We start from the raw sequence: 26,102 nt of genomic DNA on the forward strand, positions 1-26,102 counted from the left end.
ATATATATAATTTTATTATTTTGAAATTATACTGTCAAGAAAAATAATATCTAATACAACATCTAGTTGTTTGGTTATAAACTTAATTATTTAGAGATAATAACCTTCATTTCTACCTTTATTCCAAAAGTCAAGAAATATCAGGGGTGAGCATCTTGACTGTATAACTTAAAATCAAGCACAAATAAATGCTACATTGAAAGAAACTTGGTACATAATATTCATCACAACTTTTGATATAAGTAAAATTTATAATCCTGATTTTGGGAGTAAACTTGAGTCTCAGAGATATTAAAAGATGTTTCCAAGACAAATTACTAGTAAATGGTCAAATCAAGACTAGAATTCAGATTTTAAATTCAACAGTCTTTCCACTACACCAAGAATAGGGTTTCAGTATTTTAAACTATCTCTACTGCAAGTCACTCAAATGAAAGTTCAAATTTTGAGAATATCTTTAATTCTAAAAAAGGCATTTAAAAAGTAAAGACAATTTTTAAGTAAAATCCTTTTTCCCAGAACTATAAATTGATCAATCAATCTCTATCATCTTTTCTCTGCACATTTACTATCTCCAGAATTTTTCAAAGATTTTTTTTCCCTTTTCTTGAATAATATGTGGTACTTCATTATACTTCCAGAGTTACAGAGGAACACATTCTTGGGGGATTGACCAAGGCAATATTGAATTTCAGATCTTTATAGATCTTTGAAATCCATTTCTTTGGCTTAAGGCAGACCTCATCTCTTTTCTAAGTCCGTGAACTCTTTTATCTTCCTAGGAAGAAGTAAAACTCAAGATGAAACCATTTCAGAAAGTAGATATGTTTGCCCAGATGCAGTATTTGCATCATTCAGAGCCTCTTACACGGGGTGACATCAAAAGTTCAATTTGGAGACTTACTCCCTGAGAATTCCCTCCAGAAATCCAGTACTTGTGCTTAACAAGGCATTATTCTGGTCTGAGTCATGCCCATAATCGTAACAATGAAGTGAATGATTTACAACATCTTCTTTGTTCCAGGTTCTTTTCACATATGGCAGGACAATTTAATGATGGGATTAGTGTATGTATGTTTTGTTCCTATCTCAAGAATAAGAAAGAATAAATGAAAGAAATGTCCTTCTCTCTTTTTTCTTGCTAGTTCACCATCCATCTCTCATTCAGAAAAGTTTGATTTCAGCAATATCAGACTTGTCCTTCCCCACTGAAAAAAAAATACCAACTGAAATTCATAACATCAGAAGATCAGATGTCTTTTGTTGGAGGGATGGCTAATGATGGAGAGGGGAGGAGAGAAGCAGTATCTTAGACATTATGAGTGGAGAAGCAGAAATGGCTGAGCTAGAGAGAGTAATCCTACATGGAAAAAAGACATATTACTGAGGGACAGCTCAGTGAATACTATTGACCTGTATCCCACTTTCACTGCACAGTAAATGGTGAATAGACCCTCTGCTTGACAGCATGTCCAAGTGAAGAGTTCAGCCCCTTCTAATCATGGCCTTGGGACCTGCAACAGCAGATTCCCCACGCTCAACTTTGTCATTTGCTGGGCAATAACATTTTTTACTTCCAAGGAGAGAAATTTTACCCTAAACACATCTGTGGAAGAGGCTCATGCCTCTAATTCTACCCTTTTGGGGGCAGTGTGCTGCCCTTAGAGAAGGTTTTGCTGGTTCCCTAAGGGCTCTTTGTCAGTGTACAGAGGACTTCATTGTCCAGGAGTCCTATGACCTGAAGCCAGGTCTTCCAACTTGGTTTCTTTCTAGTAATTACGGTAATATTACAGTTTTATCTTTCCATCTTTTAATATTATTGCTAAAATTGTGCAGGAATCTTGGCGGAGAAAAAGGATGTCATTCATTAGCCTCGCTGAGACCAACAGTATCCATTCACTTATATGATACCTTTTAAGTTACTACTATGTACAAGGGATTGCTCTAAGTGCTAATATGAACGTTTCATACATGCACCTTTAAAAGGACTATGTGGGTGTCTTACCATGGAAAATGAGACACACTGAAAAGGATAGGGGCTGAGATATATATATATATACACACACACACATATATATACACATACACACACACCTTTATAATTTTTCTTCATTCCTGTCTTTATCAATTGTATGTTTTTTCAATCATTAATTGAAGAAGGTATTATAATAAATATGTGTTGAATGAATAAATAAACTAGTAAGTGTTTGGCTTAGAGCACAAATGTAACCTAAGATACAGTAGTCCCCACTTACCTACAGGAAATGAACTCCAAGACCCCCAGAGGATGACTGAAACCACGAATACTATCAAATCCTACATATATACTATGTTTTTTCTTTTTCCCCCTTACACTAAGAGAAGGTTTGAGTATACAGTGAGGACATGCTGGAAAACGGATGATTCACATCTAGGGTGAGATGGAGCTGAAGGCACAGGCTGACCAAGATTTCACCATGCTACTCAGAATGGCCACAATTTGAAACTAATGAACTGTCTATTTCTGGAATTTACCATTCAGTATTTTCAGACTGCAGTTGACTGAGTAACTGACACAGCGCAAAGCAAAGCCACAGATAAGTGGAGACTGCTGTAGTTACACTTCTTCAATAGGAGGGGCTGGCATCCTCTCTGCGGAGGTAGACAAATTCAAACCCTCAGCTCTGTCACTTACCAGTAATTAGAACTTCTTTGAACAAGTATTTAACCTTTGTAAGCCTCAGCTGCAATATTTGTAAAATGGGGGAAATAGCACGGAGCTTATAGCATTATTGTAACTTTTATAAGTAACATGAAGCTCTTGGTGCATAGCAGGTATGTGGGCACCAAAATAGAGCTACTTGGTGAAAAGACTATTTCTGAGTTAAGCTCAAACCAAATGCATTTCTTTGGTTCAATACAACATGCCTCTTATTTGAAACCTCACGCTGTGAAGACACAAGGGGAAGAGACAGTAAATGTAATATTTATCACTCGTATCAGTTGTCTTGACCGATCAAAGGAAATGCAATTACTAGTTGACTAAAAAGCAGAGTTTCACCCTGGTTCCTTAAGAATGCAACCTGAAAGAAGGAAAACATCTAAGCCTGAATCCAATCAGAGCTCATTAATTTTGTGACAACAGAACTGTTTACTTTGAAGCCAGAGAAAATGAAAATATTAACACAGGGATACAAATAGGTATTTGCAAAAGAATTAATTATCTCAGAAAAGAATAAGGGCGATTTAGCGATTAGGCCTCCCTAAAACTTCAGCAGTCTTTATTCAATGACACCACTGAAATGAACTTGGCTTTCACTTTACTTCCGTAGTATAAGTAGTTACACAGAATTAACAACCAAAGACCCCTTCAAAAAGTGGGGAGGGGGTTTGCAGGGGATTCTTCAGTTGATGATCCAATGCATCAGAAATCATTTAAACATTTAATCTGGCCCTATGTATTTGGTTATGTAATTTAGCTTCCTAGGAAAGAGACAATGGAGGGAGGGGTTGAGATGCATCAATCATCCCTACTTTGAGAGAGGAATCCCAGAAGACCTATTAATTATACAGAACTAGGGGGCAAGATTCTCTAAAAGGGGAAGAAAAGTCATAGTAAGCAAAGTAAGCAGAAGAGCAGAGGGCTCAAACAGATGTGGGGTTCACGCAATTGGTAACGGAACAATCAGGGAATTAGATAAATGAGGCAATACATAGAGGGGATTAAAGGGGACGATAGAAGTAAGGATAAACAGTATTTCAAGACTAATTTCCCTAACTCATCTCATATTTCTCTATTCTTTTCCTCTGATTGGGATTTTTGGCATGGTTGACTGAGCCAAGGACATATCTCTAAGGCAGCAGAATAACTTCCAGAACATGGAATCTGAGAAGGAGCTGCTGTGATTTCAAAAGGGCCTATGGGGAGAGTGGGTGGCTGGCCTAAATCACCATCTGCTGTTTGTTTTTGTACCCCCCTCCCCTTTTCTGGCTCTTTCCCTGTGCTTCAGAGACTGACTCATTATTCAACACCAAGTGCTATTTGAAATTAAAAAAAAAAAAAAACTTAATGTAAGTTTCTACACAATGTATTGGCTTTAACACTTTACCTTCTAGTCTCTTTTTAATGTTTTTTTTTTTCCACTAGAGGTTGTTGCATATACCCTATAATCCTTATTCACTTTACAACATCTTCTTTGTTCCAGGCTCTGAAATAAAGCCTGGAACAAAGCCATCTTCATTGAATTTATTCAGTATATCAGTGTAATACCATTCCTGTGCTCCAGGCTACAAATAATATAAGACTCCAGTTCTCTAACAGTCCAGTGGGAAGTATACTGGGCATGTGTGTAACCACTGACTTACCCATTAGGAGTATGTAAGAGGGGATTAATGTATCAGATACATTGGCCTAGACTGATTGTCTCAAACTGGACACATGCATTCTGTATTCCAAGGAACCTGTTTTCCAGGCCTCCAGTGGATTTGCCTGAGAACTTATCTGTGGTTCTCTCTTCTATATCCTTTTTCATAACTGCCTTTCTCTCACACTACAATGGAAAAATATATAACTCTGAAACACCTAGAATCACCATAGTGCACTGCCAGAAATGACAAAAAACAAAACAAGACAAATGAAATCCCTAAACTGTCATAGAAAATTAGAAGTACTAGCATGAGAAAAGCCTTCTTTAATCAAAGCTCTATAATTCACCCACCATATCCATGCAAGATACATTTCCAATAAAATTTAAATGATTATGTTAATAATTACCAAAATTTAAGTTGTTTGGTTCAGTTGTAACTATAATGCACTCTAAAATATTTTTTAAATTCTACAAATTTGAAGGAAATAAAAACATATATTTGATTACACATTTCTGTTACATGATAGGGTGACCTATATGAGATACAAACATAAAAATATTCAAATATAGTACATTGGGATAAAATTCTAAGAGACAAGTAGAATGATGACATAATATCAAGGAGAAAAAGAAATAAAAAGCTCGTCCTTATATTTTTAAAATGGATTTTCATGGTGTTCAATTTCCTGTCATATTAAGATTTCATTAGATACATTTAAAACATCCCATGATTATATTTATTTAATGATCCTATTTACTTATTGTAGTGCTTTTTCTTATAAAGTCTACTTATAAAGTCAATAATGATAGGATTGCACTGTCCTTCTTTTGGTTGGTTTTTGTTTAGTGTATATTTCTCCACCCCTACTTTCAAATCCTATATATACTTATTTTTATATGTGTTTATTTTTATATGTATTTATTTAAAATCAATTTGGCATGCATTATCTTTTATCTGGAACATATAGGAAGACAATTATATTTAATGTAATTATTGACACAGATTTAAAACTACATTTTAACATATGTTGTCTATTTATCTTGTCTAGCATTTGATCTTTTTTCTCTCTTTCCTTGCCTTCTTTTAGGTTTTTTTAAATTTTTAAATTTTTCTTCTTTGTTCAGAAGATAAACACTCATTTATTAACCTTTTAGTTGTTATCCTGACAGTTTCAACATGCTACTTTTCTTATCAGGATAGTTACTTTTAACTTCTTCCTATCAAAGGAAGGAAGATGTTGCTTCCAGGTAATATCAAAGAACTTCTGGCAGGAAATTTCCATTTACTTGTGGAGTCATCAAACTAGCTCTTGTCCTCACTTCAGCCTTTAGTGCTAACTCTAGTTCCTCAGTGTAGCCTGTCTTAATACAACCTCCCTCCAAACTAAACCTGTAATTAAAAAAAAAAAAAATCAACTGTGTACTCATTTCCAATTGCACTATATGCTTTTCTTAAAATATCATATCATAATAAGTAATACATTTTATTTGGATGACATTTAATGCCTAGTTCCTCCATTAGAAGGTAAATTTCAAGAGATTAGGGACATTTTAATTGTGTATGCTGGTCTATCTCTGCACCTGGATCTCTGTAGACAATAAAGTGCTTATTTACAACATATACAAGTGCTCCTACCACGAATAATTTTAAACTATGAACTAGAATATCACTAAATGCAAATTTGAGAAGTGATATACAAAACTGGCTTCAGCACATGACTGGAAGTAGAATTTTCGTCACTTGCATTAGAAATTGCTAGAAACCTACTAAACTAACCCAAAATTTGCCTCTTTTTATGGTCTACATTTATACTTGAAAAAAATCCTTGACACATGGGCTATTTTAAGATAAATTATCTTGGAATATATATGGTTTTAGTTATTACTTATATTTATTTTCCTCCAAACCATTTGAGCATTCTTTTTACATTAGTATCTGTGTTTATACTAAATACTGGCACATCAAATAACCAGATTATTAGTTTCTTGATTAATTTAATGAAAATTGCTTTAACTAATAACCTCAGCACATTTGGGTTCACCAAATGAAAAAAATTCACACACTATAGATATATATGTATGTGTATGTGTGTATATACATACATACACACACACACACACACATACACTCACACACACACTCTCTCAACCTCTGGTGAAGGGAGTGGTGTGGCTACATTTAATCAACCATACAGCTCACCCTGCTCGTGCCTGTAGATAGGTACAAACTTACCTAATGTATTTCTTCAAGTGCAATCCACTGCAAAATTCCCATTTAAAGTAAGACAAGGGGAAATAGAAAATAAACACAGTAGTATTGATATATTACTAAGCTAAAGGATTTCCTACTAAGAAAGTCAAGGACTGATCTACATTAAAAATGTGATCTATTCCAGAAAGAGAATAATGAAGCATTAGTCAATAGCTAAGGCATTTTAATATCTTCCTAACAGCTGAAAGTGCATTAAAAGACTAAAATCTGGACCTGAGAAAAGCTTCATTAATTAAACAAAAATCCTTTTTCTTCACACTGGGAAACTGTCAAAATGTTTTCTAAAGTGGATATCAGATGAAACAGATACACACAGTCACACATAGAAAAACTCTGAGTTCATGTGGGTCCTAGAATCTGGAAGTGTTAGCCATTTGATGAATTCAAACTGGGAGAAGAATTCAGATTATATCAGTGTATGACATATTATCAAAATGAATTAATTAAGCACAGCCTGTGTGGAGGGCTCCCTCTGTACCCAGCTAAGCCCAGTGGGTGATATTATGGAGACTTGAAAAATACTTCCCTCACTTTAAAGTGCTTCAGCCTGGACTTGGGGAACAGAACAAAGACAGGTGAAATAATAAACGTGTAAGTACATCCCGCTTGGATAATACTATATAACTAGTGTATAGAGGAAGGAAAAATGAGTGTGGGCTACAGCAGTTAGAGAATGCTACCTGGAAAAAACTTTGTGTGTGTGTCCGCATGGGTGTGCACATGTGTGTGCACATGTGTTTTGAGTAGGGTAGATACTATTTTTCAAGACTTAAAGAATAGATAGGACTGGGAAATGTGGGATGGTTATAGTTCTTTTGGAGGGAAATAGCCTAAATATGGATTAAGAAAAAAAATTATCAGATGCATACTAGGACTAGTGAGATATTTAGAACACCAGCCTGATTTCCTTGACTCATGGGGGCCAGTGGGGCTGGAAAGCTATACCAGTACCTAATGTCCTTTGTAATACTAATAGAAAAATAATAATAAAAAAATAATGGGCAATTTAATGCGTAAGCTTGCAGATGATTTAATTTTTACAATAGCACTATGTATGCAATATTTCACTTTACAGATGGGAAACTGATTCTTAGGAAGGATAAGTAATCCACCCAAATCACACATTAACACATAACAGAGTTGGGCTTCATCTGACTCCAAAGGTGATGCTCCACTCTGCCTCTGCCAGCACTGGCAAAGTTAAGGAAAGGTTACAAAAATGCCTTAATCTCTGCTCTATATGAGGAAGAAGGGAACCAACATTGAGTGTACATTTAAAAACACTTAAGCTGGGAAGGAGATCAAGATGGCAGAGTAGGAGGATGTGAAACTCACCCCCCCCCCCCAGTGGCTGATTAGAGGGCTGGTGGGAATAACAGGTGGGCTGTGGGAAGCCTGGACTCTACTCATAAGGAATATACACGCATACTTGCTTACTCCAGAAATGGGGTGGAGAAGGCAGATTGAAACTACACAGCTCGCTTACTGGTATCCCATGGCCACCCCAGCAGGCATCACAGCCTTAGCCAAGCAAACACTCCACCCTGACTGACTTCAGATTGGAGTCCCACAGTGGAGTGAAGGCTACTGTGACTGAGGAACAAGCTTGGCCATCAGACACAGAAGTGGCTCCAACCTAAAGCGCTGTCTGAGCATGGCAGAGGCAGTTGTTACTGAAGCTTACACTGGCAATTATACACAATCCCTATAAAATACCCCTGATGTTTTTCACAGAACTAGAACAAATAATCCTAAAATTTATACAGAACCACAAAAGACCATAAACTGCCAAAGCAATCTTTAGAAAAGGAGGAAAAATAAAGCAGGATATATCATGCTCCTTGACTTCAAACTATACTACAAGGCTACAGTAATCAAAACAGTATGGTACTGTTGCCAAAACAGATACATAAACTAGTGGAACAGAATAGAGAGCCCAGAAATAAACCCATGCACCTACAGTCAATTAATCTATGTCAAAAGAAGGAAGAATATACAGTGGAGGGAAGAGTCTCTTCAGATAAGTGGCACTGGGAAAACTGGACAGCTACATGTAAAAGAATGAAATTAAAACATTTCCATATACCACATATAAAAATAAACTCAAAAAGGATTAAAGAACTAAATGTAAGACCAGAAACATAAAATTCCTAGAAGAAAATATAAATAGAACAGAACACTCTTTGACATAAATTGCAGCAATATTTTTTGGATCTTTCTCCTAAGGCAAAAGAAATAAAGGCAAAAATAAACATGTGGGACTTAATTAAACTTAAAAGTTTTTGCACAGCAAAGGAAACAATTGACAAATCAAAAAGACAACCTACTGAATGGGCAGAGTATTTACAAATAATATGATGGATAATAGGTTAATATCCAAAACATATAAACACCTTTTCAATTCAACATAAAAAGAAAATTTTAAATGGATGTAAGACATGAATAGACATTTTTCCAAAGAAGAGCTATAGATATCCAACAGGCATATGAAAAGATGCTCACCATTGCTATTTGTTAGAGAAATGCAAGTCAAAACCACAGTGAGATATCACCTTACACCTGTCAGAGAGGCTATTTTCAAAATGTCTACAAATAACAAACGTTGATGAGGATGCAGAGAAATGGGAACCCTCATACACTATTGGTGGAAATGTAAATTGGTGCAGCCACTATTGAAAACAGTATGGAGGTTCCTCAAAAAACTAAAAAGAGAAGCACCATTTGATCCAACAATTACACTGCTGAGTACATGTCTGAAGAAAACAAAAACACTAATTTGAAAAGATACATGCACCCCAATGTTCATAGTATCACTATTTACAATAGCCAAGATACGAAAGCAATCTGTCCTTCAACAAATGAATAGATAAAGAAGATGTGGTATATCTATACAATGGAATACTACTCAACCATAAAAAGAATGAAATTCTGCCATTTGCAATAGCATGAATGGACCTGGAAAGTATTATGTTTAGTGACATAAACCAGATAAAGAAAGACAAATACTGCATGTTATCACTTATATGTGGAATCTAAGAAATAAAACGAGTGTATATAACAAAACATAAACTAATATAGTATTGCAAATAAACTATACTTAAATTTAAAAAACAAAAATAAATAAATAAGACACTTAAGCATACAGAATTGGAAACAGATCCTGACCCACAGAAATTCTTATGTGCCCTTCATTCTTTCATATGGGTTTGCTTCTTGACTCAGCAGAGTCATAGGGATGAGTATGACATGGAGGAACAAGTGTGAGTTTGGGAATCAACAGGTTTTCATTCTAGTCCTCCTCTATACTTTATAATTTTGTTTGACCATCTGACTTTCATAGTCTCAGCTTCTTAGGACTATTGTCTTCTATGGAATGGGGAGGTAAACCAACCTTGCCTAATTGTTGAGAGGATGAAATGTGATAATGAGTGTTTTACACCTAGCACAGGATATATGGTTCTACCTATTGTAATTCCTTTGTTTTCCACACAAAGAAAAGTTTACCTCATTTTCTACTATAGGACCTTAGTAAATAGAGCCACAACTATAATTTGTTGCATTTCGTTTTGTTTTATAGTCATACATGTTCATGTTGCTCTCATCAAGGGACCTATGTCACAGAGGTCAAAAATGATGGTTCATTTGCTTCCATACCCCCTTCCCACCTAGTGACACAGAATCTAGCACTTACTCGGATACAATCAGGAAGTAACCTCTTTTAAAACTGAGAAGGGCATGTCTAGGGGAGGCAAATAACAAATACCCAGCTGATGGTGTTTGTTATTTTCCCTATTTTCTAGATATGGAAACTAATGGACAATGAGGTTATCAGTCAACTTTCACAACTTATAGCAGGTGGAGCTGGAATTTAAAATGAATAGTGTAGTTCTGGATTTGTACTCATAATTGTTTTACTCTAAAAAAAAAAGTATTGAATTCAAATTCAGGCCACCTTCTCTAATGTATGCCCCCCTCCATATACACATACACACATGCATTACACTCATACACAAACATACACTTCTCACTGATGCATGAAAAAGTCTCAGTCACCTAATCTAAAGCCAGATCAGTGCTTAAGAAAGAGGAAACAAAGATATATTAAACGTGGCCATAATCATCAATAACTGGAAATAAATGCATCACACATTGTTATAGAACTTATAGCTAAATAATACATTGGGTATGGCAGAAATGCATTAGAGGGAATGCCTAGCTCTCCCATGAGGGTCAGCAAGAGCTTCATAGGAAAGGTGAGGCTCTCAATTTTGAAAGATGACCAACCAGGAATGGAAAACATATATTGGCAGATACTTGGAAAATAATAAATGTGAAATTGGACTTCAATGTAAATTTTTGCAAAGAGTGCTTGTTAGAATATTAGTTTCATGGTGTATTTTCAAAAAGCCCTGTCTAAATAGGCCAGGCAAACACTTACCCTAGATACACTGAACAAAGAAACACAATTTGGGATTTTTCTTGTTTGTTTTATTTCCTAGTTCACTGTAGAATATCTTAGAGTGTTTCCTTTGCTGATGGGACTTGTGATTTTCCAAGCTAGTGACAGATACAGAGTTTTTTTCTGAAAATTATTATAATTCCTCATCTAGGTAGTATGTTTTTGGGTAAAGTGTCCCTAGGAATCCCTTTAGGATGATGCTGATTTAAGGCCTTTCCTTATCTGATGTATTAGGAAGGGTGAGGCTCAGCATGTCAACTGTTTTGCACGGGGGTCACTTCATTATGTGTGTTACATTTCATTGCAATACACTTCCTTTCTTGCTAGTTTTCTGACCTAGATGGTCCCCTTGTTCTGCAGATTTCAATCTTTAAAGGTCCTCGTAAGGTTTACCTAACTTCAGTTAATTATGCACCTACGTAACTAGCACTCTCCAATCTCCAAACAAACCCATTTCTGGGAATTTGTGCTCTTGCAAGTTAAGTAGGCATTCCCTCATTAATGGAGATGTGATATTAGGTTTAAATGGCCTTTTATCCAGCATTGGTTGGAAGATAATCACAGAAAATTAAGAATGGAGCTGACATTTCTCTTGAAGCTCAAAGCTTGCTGAATCAACAGCTATAGCTGTGGGAGAAGGGACTCTGGAGAAAACATAAAAATAACTAAATGAAAGACACAAAAGAACTAATATTAACAACAACAAAAATCCCCCTGGCTTTTTTCCACCTACCTATGCAGGATCTCAGCCTTTTCAGAATCCCAGCTTTTCTAGGAGTTCTCAGTGAATGTCTCATATGAACTCACAAACAATCTCCTTAAAATAGTACCTTTGCTCTGTTCCTAGGCATCTGCTGGGACCATTTTCTTGAGGGCCCTTTTTGTAGTTGAAGCCCTAAATTCATTGGGACTTCACAGCCGTACGGTGTGCACTCGTTCCATGTGAGATAATATCCCATTTCATTAGTACTATGCCCCATATAGGGGATTCCAAATCAGCAGTTATGTTTAGTCCCAGTTTCCTCCAGCTGTTGCCAAAAAAAAAAAAAAGAAAAGACACAGACCTCTGTTAGCTTACAATGCTGTCTCACATATGTTATAGCACTTGATCCCCACAATAAGGAGGTAAAACAAGTATTATTCTCATTTTATATATGGGAACTCTAAGCCAAAGTGAGTTTCAGAGCAATAGCCCTTTTCTTCTGTTCTGAGCATTCTCTGAATCACAATTTGCCATGATGGAAAACATTCCCAGCTGGTCTTGGGATAGACTGTTACAAAATGGAAAATTCTCATCTCTATGTTCAGGTGGAAAAAATAGCTACTTGTCAAGTTGCTGACAAACCACTAAAATAATGTATTACTCTATGATATTAAAATAAGGATTCTGCTGACCAATTGTTGGTACTTCCGAGTTTCTACTGTGGTCCTTGTTCCTGAATCATAGATTCCCTTCTTTTGAGGCCAAATGGTGTCTGTCATCATAAAACACATCTTCATAGTCTTTATATGCTCCACATATAAATGAATCTATACACATATGTAGATCTTAAACTAGACTTTGAACAGAATGGAAAAAATTATTATTTGTTATGCCTGTCTTAAATCAACCACACCATAACAAGATAGACACAGGTTTTAAAATACACATTCCACACAAATCTTGGAAATTGGGATGTGACAATACACTTACCTGCAAATATTTAGAAATACATCTACATATGTAGAACACTGACTCAGATCTCCCATTTACACAGAACAGTACAGTTTTGTAAAAAGTAGCCACGACTAGTTGATACTCATTTTAATATTCATTTGTATAACTTTTGAGTATAAGAACATTGTTTTCATTATACAAATGTTAAAAGGAGGTTTACCTAGATGAAATGATAGAGAGCTGAAGTAAGTTTGGGATTTTGGTCCAGGCCTTTGCCCTCCACAGTCCATGGTTGTATCACAGAGCCCTAGTGATCCCTATGGCTGTTTCTAGACTTCACGTTCTGTAAATCTCTTCCTTCAATCAAATATTTATTGAGCATCATCTATGTTCCAGGTATTGCACTGGGTTGTTGGATAGAATTTCTGGTTCTCAGCGTGTTCAACTTGAAATTGATGGATTAAGGAAGGATAAGGTGGGGAAGATAAAAACAACCATAAATGTGTAAGCAAATGAGTAAATAATAAATTTGGATAGAAATGATAACCATGTAAAGTGTATTATTATAAACAATTATGAAGGATGTAAGGTGATGGGGATACAATTTCCTACAGGTTAGCGAGGAAAAAGTGGATAATAAAAGATTAAGTCTGAATGTTAGTTTGTGCTACATCATATAGGGTCTTGTAGGGCATAGTCAAGAGTTCCAATTATTTTTCCAGATGTAATTGAGTTTTAGGAAAACAGTACCATCTGATTTAGCATTTAATAGATTAACTAGTGTAGAAAATTGGCGGGAACAGAGGTAAAGTAGTTATATCATCTATTACGTCATTCAGACAACAAAGCAAAAGATAAGTGATTTGAACAAAGATAATAGCAGTGGCTATACATTCCTTATAATCCCAGAAGTTTCTATGTGATTCTTTTTTTTTCCTAGAACTTTCAAGGACAGAGAAATTGGCCATTTTCTGGCTCTGACCAAGTCATTCCATCAAAATCTGTTGCCAACTTCTGATTCATTAGCTGAGCATAAACGGACCCAGGAGTGTCCCTGGGCAGCCTTTGTTTGGTCTGTTCCCTCCAGACAGCCCTCTTCAATCCCACTCACATACAGGGAAGATGGCTTTCTCTCTCTGTCCCCCAAGGAAGTTCTTTTGCTTTTTTTTTTTTATATCTTTGCCTTCCCTAATTTCTGAGGTATTTACTTCTAAACGCTGACAGATTCAGAGAGGGAAAGAAAGATGAGAGGCACACATTGTAATGGTAAAAATGACAGGAAGCTGAAAATACATAACACAGTCATAGATCAAAAGAATCTGGCTGAGTTGTGAAGACAACTCCAGCATTCATACTGCCTTTTGTTTTCTTTGATTTAAATACAATTTTCTGAACCTTATTTGCAGCTGACCAGGACACGTGGGGCATGCCATACACATGAGACCTCCACAGGCACCAACATTTGACCATAGGATCAACAACGGGGAACAGAACTGCATAACTTCAAATGACAGATGAAAACAAAGCACAGCCACAGGACTGGAGGAGCTGAGTGCTGGCAGGTTATTGAGACAAATATTTAACTTCACATGTTGCTTGACCCTATGTCGTGTGTCCATTAAAACAATTCCAAAATCCAGTGATTGCAGATATCACCCAAGGGCTACCTAGCTTATTTCAGCTTTCCTTCAGTATTTAATTTCTCTATTCCCTTTATAGTATTTTGAGTTAATTCCTCAACTCAAGCCCCCTCCAAGGACTGTGGATTTAATTTATCATCAGCTTTCCCTACCTTGAAGAATCTCAGTTCATACACCTGCCACAACAGAGTCTCTCTGGATCAAACTTCTCTTATCTGTAACTGGTCAGCAACTTGTTTGCCCTCCTAATATTCTATTTGGGGAGAAAGTGGGGATTCAGATATTGGGATGTAGGCACACGCACAAAAGAAATACACTTTGTTTTTTGAAGTGGCCTCAGGAAGGGTACTTCTCAAAAAACACATCATGAGTCTAATCATTAAACTTGAGACATAAGATCAGAAAAACTAGCTCAGGATAAACTAATTCTGAGTTATCTGTTTCGTGGACAGAGTGGAGAACAGGTCATAAAATTAAAAGTGAGGCTAAATCTGTATCAGGAACCACATGGCAGCAGCTGTGGAGAGTTGGACAATGTAGAAGGCTGGACACATACAAGTTCATCTCTGTCGCACAGCTGCCTCAAGTTCTCCAGAGGAGGGCATGGACTCTTGGGAAGACAACACATGCCCTCATCAAAGGCAATGGTTTAGGAAAACCTTTCTTTTTATATGTTCATTATCTATATTTTTTTACTAATGTTTAAATTATAATGGAGAGACAACACAACAATAATAAATTAATAATTTCAAATAATCATTTGAAAACTCCCAATGTTAGAACTTACATTTTTGTCATAGTTGTTTTTCTATACTTTATAGAGTTAGAGAATGGTTTGCATATAGATTTGAGTATTGTTTTGTTTTGCTCTGTGTGTGTGTGTGTGTGTGTGTGCGTGCATGTGCGTGCATGAGAGAAAATAACAGAGTGAATGTGTGTTAGCATCCTGCACTTTCAGGAAGCATATTAGAATGGATACTTTATATTTTTCTACATAATCTTCATACGTATGGTGGTTCCCTATTATCTCCATAGTGAATTGCTGTAAATTTAGGGCTTCACACCACATACACTTATCATCTCACAGTTCTGTAGGTCAGAAGTCCAGGGCTGGGTTGATTCCCCACCTTCAGGTCTCATAGGGTCTAAATCAAGGTAATAGCAGGGCATTATTATTATTATTTCTTACTGGAGACTCTATTGAAGAATCTACTGTCAACTTCATTCAGATTGTTGTCTGAATCCAGCACCTTGTGGTTGAAAGACTGTTCATGCATGTTCTTAGTGACTGCTAGTTGAGGGAGGGAGGCATCCTTAGTTCCTAGAGACTTAATCTCTGGTCCTTGCCTGGAGCCCAGTCTTAGAAACAGCAACACCATGTCAAATCCTTCTTACACTTTGAATCTCTCTGATTTCCTCTTCTGCCACCTATCTTTTCCTTCTGCTACTGCCATCTCTTTCACTTCAGCTGGAATGATTTCTCTGATTTTGAAGGCTCATGTGATTAGATTGGACTGACGTAGATAATGCCAAATGATCTCCCTTCTTAGGGGTTGTGAACTTATTTACATAGCAAAACCTGTTTAGTCATGTATGGTAACATAGTCACAGGTTCCAATGATTAGGATGTGGGCATCTTTTTGGGGGGTAGGGGAGGTTATTTATCCTATCACAGTATGCATCATCTTCAGCAACTTCATAATTTGATATAATATTAAAGAATGTTTTCCTAGGACATTTATTGTTTTAATTTTGTGTTTTGCAATTATAAATGATACCTTCTTACCTAGAGCTTTTGAATTATCTCCTTAATCAAATATCAAGAAATGATATTACTTAGCACAGGAAAATATATACAAGATCTTGTGGTAGCTCACAGCAAAAAAAAAAGTGACAATGAATATATGTATGTTCATGTATAACTGAAAAATTGTGCTCTACACTGGAATTTGACAGAACATTGTAAAATGACTATAACTCAATAAAAAAAAAGTTTAAAAAGAAAGAAATGATATTACTGCATCATGGGTAGAAACATGAACTTTTTCAGCTTACTGCTATATTGAGTTACAATAGGTTTATACCTGTTAATAAAGCTCAGCCCTAAATGACTGCAGTTTCACAACTACTTTCCCCGCATTGAGTGTAAACATTTTTAAATTTCAAGCCTAAAATTGCTAGAGTATTAACATATTGTCACACATATACTACAATTTCTATGACTTACTAAGTGAAGTAACTTCTGTATTATTTCCTTAATTATCTTCTGGCATCCTGATGTTTTATAGAAGCTACTTAAAATTATAGAAATTATCTACTCATCTGTCATACGTAGAGAAAATATTTTTCCATATAAGTTGTTACTCTATTTTAGCTTAATATTTTTCAATGTAGGCAGTTTTATCTTTTTAAACTATACAAACTTATCATATTTTCTTTTGATCTTGTACTTTTTGATTCAAATCTGGGGAAGTTATCAATTTTTCCCAGATTCTATCAATTTTTTTAACTCTTCAAATTGTCTCATACTGGTTTAAGTATAATATTTTGATCTACATTTCCAAGGATTGATTTGCATAGTGGGCATTTTTCAACAGAGGGCAGCATTTTGCATTTGTTATGCTTTGTGGGTACATATTTCAACCATAGAACACCAATGTTCTGAAATCTTGCTGGAGCACATACAGTGAACAGCATGTACAAGACCATTTCTATGGAAACAAAGGATGTATCTTCTTATCACAGAGCTCCTGGGAAATTCTTAAATCTTCTTTGAAATGCAATAAATGCTTTTTAAATCATTAATTGTGGTGAAAACAATTAAGAAAGAGTACATGTTAGAAAAAAAATTGAGTCAGCTTTAAGAAGAAGGTAGTAATGACAGAAGACTTTATCTGAAACTTTAGTACAAATTGATTATGACTGAATGACCAAGCCAATAAGGCCTGAAGCTGCCACAGATAATGTAATTAGTTTGGGGCAAAAATTACAACTAAAGCTTTATTCCCTATATGACTTAATTTTTTCAAAGTCTGCATTATGTTTTCAATTGTCTTCATGATAAATTCTGAATCCTTTACATGGCTCACAAGATCATTTATATTCTAGTCCCAGGCCTCAAAATTCAAACAAGTGTTCTCCATTCTAGTTTCCAGGCAGTGTCTATGTTTCCCACGCTTGTGATCTTATTCTGTTTTCGGTCTGTGTGCTACTTTCCTGTTAGATCCCAGGTACTACTAGTACCCATCTTTGTCTTATTACCTCTGCACATCAGAATTTGAGCCCACCAGAGAGCACATAATAGGCACTCATTAAATAAGGAATGGAAAGATACTGAAATTAAAAAATGTTTTGCTTATTAGCTTAGTAATCCTTTATTCTTAACATTTCTAATATCGCCATATATGTTCATATATGTGTGTGTGTGTGTATATATATATATATATATACACACACATAATTCCTGACTGTCTCATTTCTATACAAAAAAATGTCAGTAAATAATATGCCTTTTCCTTTTGGGGGTTTTATGGAACTTAATCAGATGTTTCTGTAAGATATTTTGAATTTTTTACTATAATAGATTAATGCAACTAGGAACTGTAATTCCATTAGAGGTCTAGGGTTTAAGGTACATCACTCCTAATTTCTAAATACATCACAGTTTTAGGATCACTAAGCTGGGAGGACATGAAAGAGGTTAGGAGTTTATATTTTAATAGTCTGAATTGTCTGGATTGAGATGAAAAGAAAGATAATGTACAACACACTTTTGCAAGATGGCACAAGTGAGCAGAAATTCATTATCCTTTGAAATGGCCATGGAGTTAAAAGAGATCTGATACTTGGGGGGGAGGGTATAGCTCAAGTGGTAGAGCTCATGCTTAGCATGCATGAGGTCCTGGGTTCAATCCCCAGTACCTCTTCTAAAATAAATACATAAACCTAGTTACCTCTCTCCTCTGCCCAAAAAAAAAAAAAAAATTAAAATAAATAAATTTTTAAAAAACTAACATTTGTTGTTAGACAAAGGTGAAAATTTAAAAAAATTAAAAAAAATAAAGAGATCTGACACTTGCCCAGTAAAGCAAGGATAAGGAAATTACAGACTCACTCTAGAAGGTCCTATATACTGAGCAAATATCAGAACTGTGGTTTCTTAGTTAAAACACTTCAAGAGTGAGCACAAAGTGTTTGCACTCAGCTAAATGAATATTTCTTGAATGCTTCCCATGATCCAAAAAAAAGACCAGTGACGTGAGATACAATAATAGATGAGAATATATGTCTGTATATTATATGGGCCTAAAAGTCTTAGAATAAAATTGTGCATCAAAAAGTTCCTTCCTTTTAGATCATAAGAGACCTAAGCAAGTTGTGTCTATAAATGCTCTTCCCTTACTTTCACTCGTCCAGTCTCTTCAAACCTCATCTCCAGGATCATCTTCCTTACCTAAGCTACCTCTAGTAAACTGCATACTTCAAATATTTCTTCTGGGGGTGGGGTCAGTGGCACAGTGTGTGTTTAGCATGTACAAGATCCTGGGTTCAATCCCCAGAACCTCCATTAAAAAATAAATAAATAAAAATAAACCTAATTACCTCCTCCTCCCCCAAAATACATTAAAAATCATTTTACAGAATAAAAGAAAATTTATTCTGGACGCCAGTGTGAATCCACAGTATTATGGTGCTGTGAACCACCTAGAGGAGACTGCCTAGAGGTAAGACTGTCTCTTGTTCATCATTTGTTCCTGACACCAGGCTTGGCACTAAGTGTAGAACTGTAGAACAAATACATGAATGAATGAATGAAGAGTAATTTGTTAACATATATGTGCTTTTTTATTATAAAATATTTTACACAGTTGGGGAATAAAAGTGCATTCCTACCCTTCAGACTAAAAAAAAATGTAACTATTTCCCATATCACCTTTAGATGTTTTTTAAAAGAGTGATAAATTATTATATTGGAGCCTCCTTAGTATCTTTCCCTGACCCATTTCTCCTTCTCCATCCTTAAAGGCAAAAAATATTCTTGAGGTTGGTGCTTAATCTTCCCTTCCATGTTTTTATATTTCAACTTGTAATGCATAGTTCCATAAACAGACTGTAATATTATTTTTATTTTATTAAACGTAAATGGTAATGCCAAATATGAATTTTTATTGCAACTTGATTATTTTATTCTATACTATGCATTCAAAACTTATGTTAATGACTAAACACTATTCTAAATGCTATGTAATGTTCATGAATAAAACACAAGTTATTCATACTACTACTAATGGACATTTTAGACGAATCCAATCTGTTGCTCTGATTAAAAATGCTGATTGGTCTTTTTATGTGCCTCTTTGTGCACAAGTTCCAGAATATCTTTAGGACTTACTCCCAGAACTGTAATTTCTGGTTCATTCAGTATATACTTCCTCAACTTTTATATATTTTTACTTTATTCAACAAAGCATAAAAATTTACATTATCCTAGGCAGTGTATTTGTTTGCCCTCTTAAATTACCATCAAACCTCAATTCTATTCCATTCATTCATTTTAATCCTTGAACTAATTCTACACTTTTTAAATTACTCTATTAATTATTTCTTAAAAGGTCTCTCAAAATAATGTGATAGTCCCGCCCCCATACTCTCCAATATTAATCTCAGGATCAGCTTATCAAATCCTATGAGAAATCCTATAGGGAATTGTATTGAATTTGTAGATTAATTGGGGGACAATTAATATATTTATGATATTAATTCGTAATTCACTGATTTATTATATTTTGTAATTATGTCTACAAAGGCCTTGCAAATATTTGACACATTTATTCCTAGATATATTCATATTTTCTTGCAATTGTAAATATTATTTCTGGTATTGTTTTTGTCTGGTTGAGCTATCAAGTTTCACTAGCTTGATAAAATTAGCAGGGTAGCCAGTCTGTTTTCCATTTTTTTTAATAATTTTTAAAATATCACAGAGATTTTCTTTTGGGAGCAGCAGACTCATCACTTATTCAATTCATTAAAGGGTCATTGGGTCAGCTTTTATATTCATCATGCAGCAGTTATGATGTTTTTTATGTTTTTATGTAAATTATAAAATTTACCCAAGTTTAAAATATTTTGTCTTATGAGTTTAAAATCCATTCTAGATATACTTAGATGTTCCTTTTATTATGATACTATTAAGTTTGATTATTTTTTTCTTAGACCAGTCTACTTTTTTCTAGAAATAAGAAATATTCACTTCTGTTGACTTTATTTCTTCATTTTATATTAAAGTCTTTTACTTAGTATTTCTGTATTTAATTTGCTTTATTTGTTAAGATTTTTTATTTTACTAACTTCTTTGTTTTCTTTTTCTTTTTACTTGTCCAGAGACATCTACTGCCTATTTTCCTTTTGAAAAAATTGCTCATAGCAGGGATCACATATTCAACAGAGAATGAGAGAAAGGAGGGAAGAAGTAGCTCTGACATCATATTTTAGTCTGACTTCTTTGAAGAACAGGTCCTGTCTTTAATATATTCTGTCTAAGGAAAATGGAGCCACTCCCTTGCCTGTAAATCCACAAGGTATCTGCCACAGTGAATGCACGTCTCCTCCACCACCTCATCCAGCACACCCTGGAGGTCCACAGCTCCCACACCCTGGGCCTTTGTTTCACAAGACACTGCCCTCCCCAGGGAACACTTGCTGCCTCCTTTCAAAGCCAGCGTGGATTTTCAGAAAACTGGCTTTTCACCTCATCCTTCTATGCAACTGAACTCTTCATCTTCCCTAAGGCTGGTCCTAAGAGCCTGGATGGCTGTTTCTGGAGTCATTTTCCACATGGTGTCATCTCCTTTAAAGGAGCTCACCCTGGGAATCTCTGCACTTCTTCCCATAGCTTAAAATAAACCTGGAGATTTAGGGCCAAAATGATTCCTTCACAGCATCCTCAGGGGCATCTCTGGGCTGATGGTAGCCTGCCTGTTAACCCAAGCCCTACGCCAACTCCAGACTTTCCTAAGGGAGCCTCCTGGACGGAAGACAGCCTCTGGGATAACTTGAGAAGCCAGAATGTGTCTGTCTCTTAATGACTGCTCCCCATAGAGCAGGAGACTCAGCCTCAGAGGGTGCTGGCATCAGTTGGGCCAAACAGCCTCTTGCATCTAGATTCTCTCTTCCCTCAGAGGTCAGAGGAACCCACAGCATTCCCAGATTCTAACCTGGCTCCCAACCAGGTAAACCTTTCTCCTCATTCAGCCACTGAACTTGGGGTTTAGGGACAAGGATTCTCAAAGACCTGACCAGATTTAGTTCTCCCAAAAGCCCTCTGCAACTCAGTACCCCCAGCCCATACCTCCATTATTTTTTTTTAAGTTTTATTGAGATTTTATTTTCCTTCCTCTACTGGTTGGAAGGCACAGATTTTAGTTATTTCTCTGTGGTGTCCCTTAAGTGTTGAAGATATAAATTGACCTCTAGACTTTTCTGAAAAATTTAAGAATGTCAGTGTTTCTGTCACACCACCAAGTACGTGAGATGTTTACATATTTTTCATATTTAATTACAAATTTAACACACCCTCCTCTGCTATCATTACTGTGACAGAAAGTTTCAGTCTTCATCTTTCCCATTAAAAACCCCCACTGATATTTTTTACGCATCCAATACTTCACTCGCAGATTATCAACTTCCGTGTTTGCCATTTTTCCTCACAACTTTTTTCTGCGTTTTTTTTCTTATCAATGTATAATATTTAGCGGGGTTTTTCTTTGTTTTGCTTTGTTTTGTTTTTTTAATTTCAAACGCTGGCTCAGGGGCCGCGGCGGCGGCGCCAGGGTGGGCCGGCCAGGGACCTCCCCACTGGTGTGAGGGCAGCTGCTCCCGGTTGGCTGCCCGCCCGCCCGCGGCAGGACGGGGACCCAGCGGCCGCGCCCGCCGCGCGCCGCCGCGCCCTCACTGGCAGATTATCAACTTCCGTGCTTGCCATTTTTCCTCACAACTTATTTCTGCATTTACTTTTATTATCAATGTATACTATTTAGTGGGGGTTTGGTTTTTTTGTTGGTTGGTTTTTTGGGGTTTTTTTAAACGCAGGGTCAGGGGCTGCGGCGCCAGGGTAGGCCGGCCAGAGACTTACCCGCTGGTGTGAGGGCAGCCTGTCCCCGTTCGCTGCCCGCCGGCCCGCTGCAGGACCGAGACCCAGCCGCCGCGCCCGTCGCGTGCCGCGTGCCGCCGCGCCCGTCGCGTGCCGCGTGCCGCCGCGCCCGTCGCGTGCCGCGTGAGGAGGTTCCCGGTGGATCTTGGGAGAGTGAGCGAGTTCGGGCTTCCTCCCTGCGCACAACGCCGGCGCGGTTATTCTTCTTAGTGAGGACTTTTGAGCGGAAAAGTCAACTAGATTTGGTAGGTAGGAATACATTTTCTTTTCACTTTGTTTGGCAGGTTATAAAATTCCAAGTTGAGTTTCGTCTACAGCATTTTGTGTATTATTCTGGGCTTCTGCCTTGGAAATTCTCTCCCTTGGTTTGTTATACGCGTACTTCCCTGTCTCTTCTATTATCCCTTCCATTCGGTGACAATCTCCCTCATCTTGCAGGAAACCACAGGGAATAAAATAAGGAGGTTCTGAGAAATAGATACAAGGTAAGCGGGGTGTTGACGGCACTGCAGTCCCTCAGTTTATAGTGTGAAGAGAGAAGCGGAGAGCAGATTGTTTCTTATGTGGATGCTTACAGGCTGGGGTGGCGGAGGTCCAGTCAACTAGTGAGCTGAAGGTAGTGTTCATAAAGGGTTAGAGAACCAGATTCTGATGCACCAGGGATAAAGCAAAGTCAGAAAAGGAGTGATTTTACGGATTGATGTATTTTTCTTGTAGTATCTTCTGGTTGAGAAAATCCAATGCAAAGGAAATTTTAATCCCTTCAATCACCTGGAAACTTTCATCTTCATCCTTAGCCCTGGCTCAGAACTTTTTTCCCATGGAGACTGCTCACTGCAGGGATGGTCTGACCATTCTTTATGCGTTGTCTTTGTTCCACACCCATTGGATTAAGTTGGAAACATAGACCTTCTGACTTACTTCCTCAGAGTCTTGATGGCACGTAGCTCAGTGTGAAATAGATGTGACTGGGCTGGGGGAAGACAGAGGGTCGCATTCTTCACAATGAAAATTTAGGATGATTATTAGATAACTATATTCATAGTTTAAAAAAAAAACATAAAACTAAAAAAAAAAAAAGTAATTCTTCAACTCTGGCTCCAGTATATCCAGTATCTAGAGCCCTGGGATTTATTGTCTTTCTCTCTTTCTCTCTCTCTCTCTGGTTCTCTCAATCTCGATTTTTTTCTCTTCTCTCTATTCTTACCCTATTCTCTGATCCTTGTGCCTTAATAAGAAGGAGACAATTTCACCTATATTCTTTTGCAGTGGAAGCTGAAGACCCTACTGACATATAATTAAGCCCTCCGTTTAGTTTACCACAGATGTGGCCAAATCTTTGGAACTAGGGATTGTGAGGTAGCCCTATATAGCGCCCAACTGAGGCTCCTTCCTCCAGATTCTCTTTACTTCCTACAGCAGAGAGCAACATGTATAATTGTGCTCAAGTAGTAGTTGTCTACCAGGATTATATTTTCCTTTATAACACTAATAAAAATGTAATTGAGTCTTTAACATCTGTTAATAGAGAAAACAAACAAGGTAACACTAGCTAGGGAGACTAGAGTTCCATGAAATCAACATATTTTACAGTCAAAGTACTGATTAATGAGTAACTATGAGAAAGAAAAATCACATCTGAAATACAACTCAAACCATAGAATCAATTCGCCAAAATACTGAATTACAGTGAATTTATGGAGAGAAAATGAGATGTACCTATATCACATTCATTAACATAAAATAACTACATAGAATAAAAATGCATTCTACACCATAGACCTTAGAGAAATTTGAGTTTTCCGTTCACCTATAATGAGAACACAGAGATACCAATTGTCTTACAAGTTTGCTTTGGACCAGATGAAGGAATTCAGATTTTATCCTTTAATGAATGTGACTCTATAAATGACTAAACCTTTTCCGAATTTCATATTCTTCTGTAAAATGGGAACTCATATCCAATTTCTAAGGGTATTAGGGAAATGCAGGAAAATGGTATTTGTGAGGGTGTTTCTACAAACATAGGAAAAGTATTTAATCTAGTCTTTAAATTCTATAAACAGAATGACTTATGAAATGTAGTTTACAAATATGAAAACAAAAAAGTTAAAACTAGAAATTGCATATGTAAATAAAACAGTTACAAAGATCAGGATTTATTTCCCCCTAAGACTTTGTTTTGTTTGTTTTTTCTTCCCTAAAATTTTTATTGTTTTCATACAATTGCGTTTGGCTCTAAACTAACACTTTTCAAATGATGTAAAGCAATGTGATGTGGAAATTACTAGAAAGCAACAGGAATCAAGCATACAGAAACAATCTTTATTCCTTTGAGAGAAGTAGTTGCATAACTACAGATGGAAATGGCAAGAGGTCTTATTTACCAAGGCATTTTCCCTGTTCTTTCAATATTGGAAATGAAATCACTGTAAAGAGCTGTCAGACTCTATATATTTCAAATGACCCAATCACTCTCACTGTCTTCTTGCCCAAATATAGTGCATTTTCCACTGTTTTTTATTCCATTAATGAGGAGAAAGACATGCAAGTAAATGCCTGTTATACAAAATAATAATCCTGTTCAGGCCACAAATCGGCTGAAGATAAATTATAACTCAAAACATTATTTTCAGAAGATTTAAAGGACATCATCTGTAAAGTGGGTTAACAGTAACTGCTTTGTTCTCTGATGAGAATTAACCAAAAGTAAATGCACACATATATCATGGGTAACTATTTCAAGTTATATTGTGTATATGTTACCAGTCCAACAAACACCCTGCTCACTGCATGACAGGCCAATAAGTCCTGAGATGAGGTGGTGGGGCAAGGAATAATGACTTTATCCAGAAAGCCAGCAGATCAAGAAGATAGGAGACTAATGTCTTAGAGAACCATCCTACCCAAGTCAGAATTCAGGCTCCTTTTATACTAAAAAGAGAAGGGGTGTGGTTGGTTGTTGCAAACTTCTTGGAGTCAGAATTCTTTGTTTTTGCAGCCATCTACCTAGGTCAGGTCTGTTCTTTTCTATTACATTATAAGTCTTCACCCAGAGTCAATCATTGTGCTGAGCAATGAGCATACAAACGTGGGCCAAGTTCAGTGCCTACTCTAAGAAGGCTTGTGTTCTAGTGGATCTATCGGCAATGGCATAAATGTGCCTGACCCTAATACTGAGAAATGTGTACTGCAGTAACACTGAGTAAAACATCGTATAGAATCTTGTGGGATATGCCATCACTGTTATCATTATTGACACATTTTTCTCATTGTCCTTCAAAATTTTCTTGACATTGGCAGGATGTGAAGAGTTACCATAGTTTTTCTAAAATATATGTATATTTAATTATTAAGATATTCTTTACCATTGCACCTAATTTAACATCCAGATACCTGTGAAATGCCAATGTCAGAAAATATTTTGATGAGTTTGTTTAATTTTTTTGTAGATTACTTTTATCAAAGCAACCACAAAGTTGAATATTATTATTATTATTTATTTTAAAGAATAAGAGTTAAAATAGGGTGAAAGAGGATAATGGTTTCAGAATCTACTTCTAAGATTTCCATGTG

The sequence above is a fragment of the Camelus ferus genome, chromosome 10, assembly GCF_009834535.1.
Source record: "Camelus ferus isolate YT-003-E chromosome 10, BCGSAC_Cfer_1.0, whole genome shotgun sequence".
Lineage (NCBI taxonomy): Eukaryota > Metazoa > Chordata > Mammalia > Artiodactyla > Camelidae > Camelus > Camelus ferus.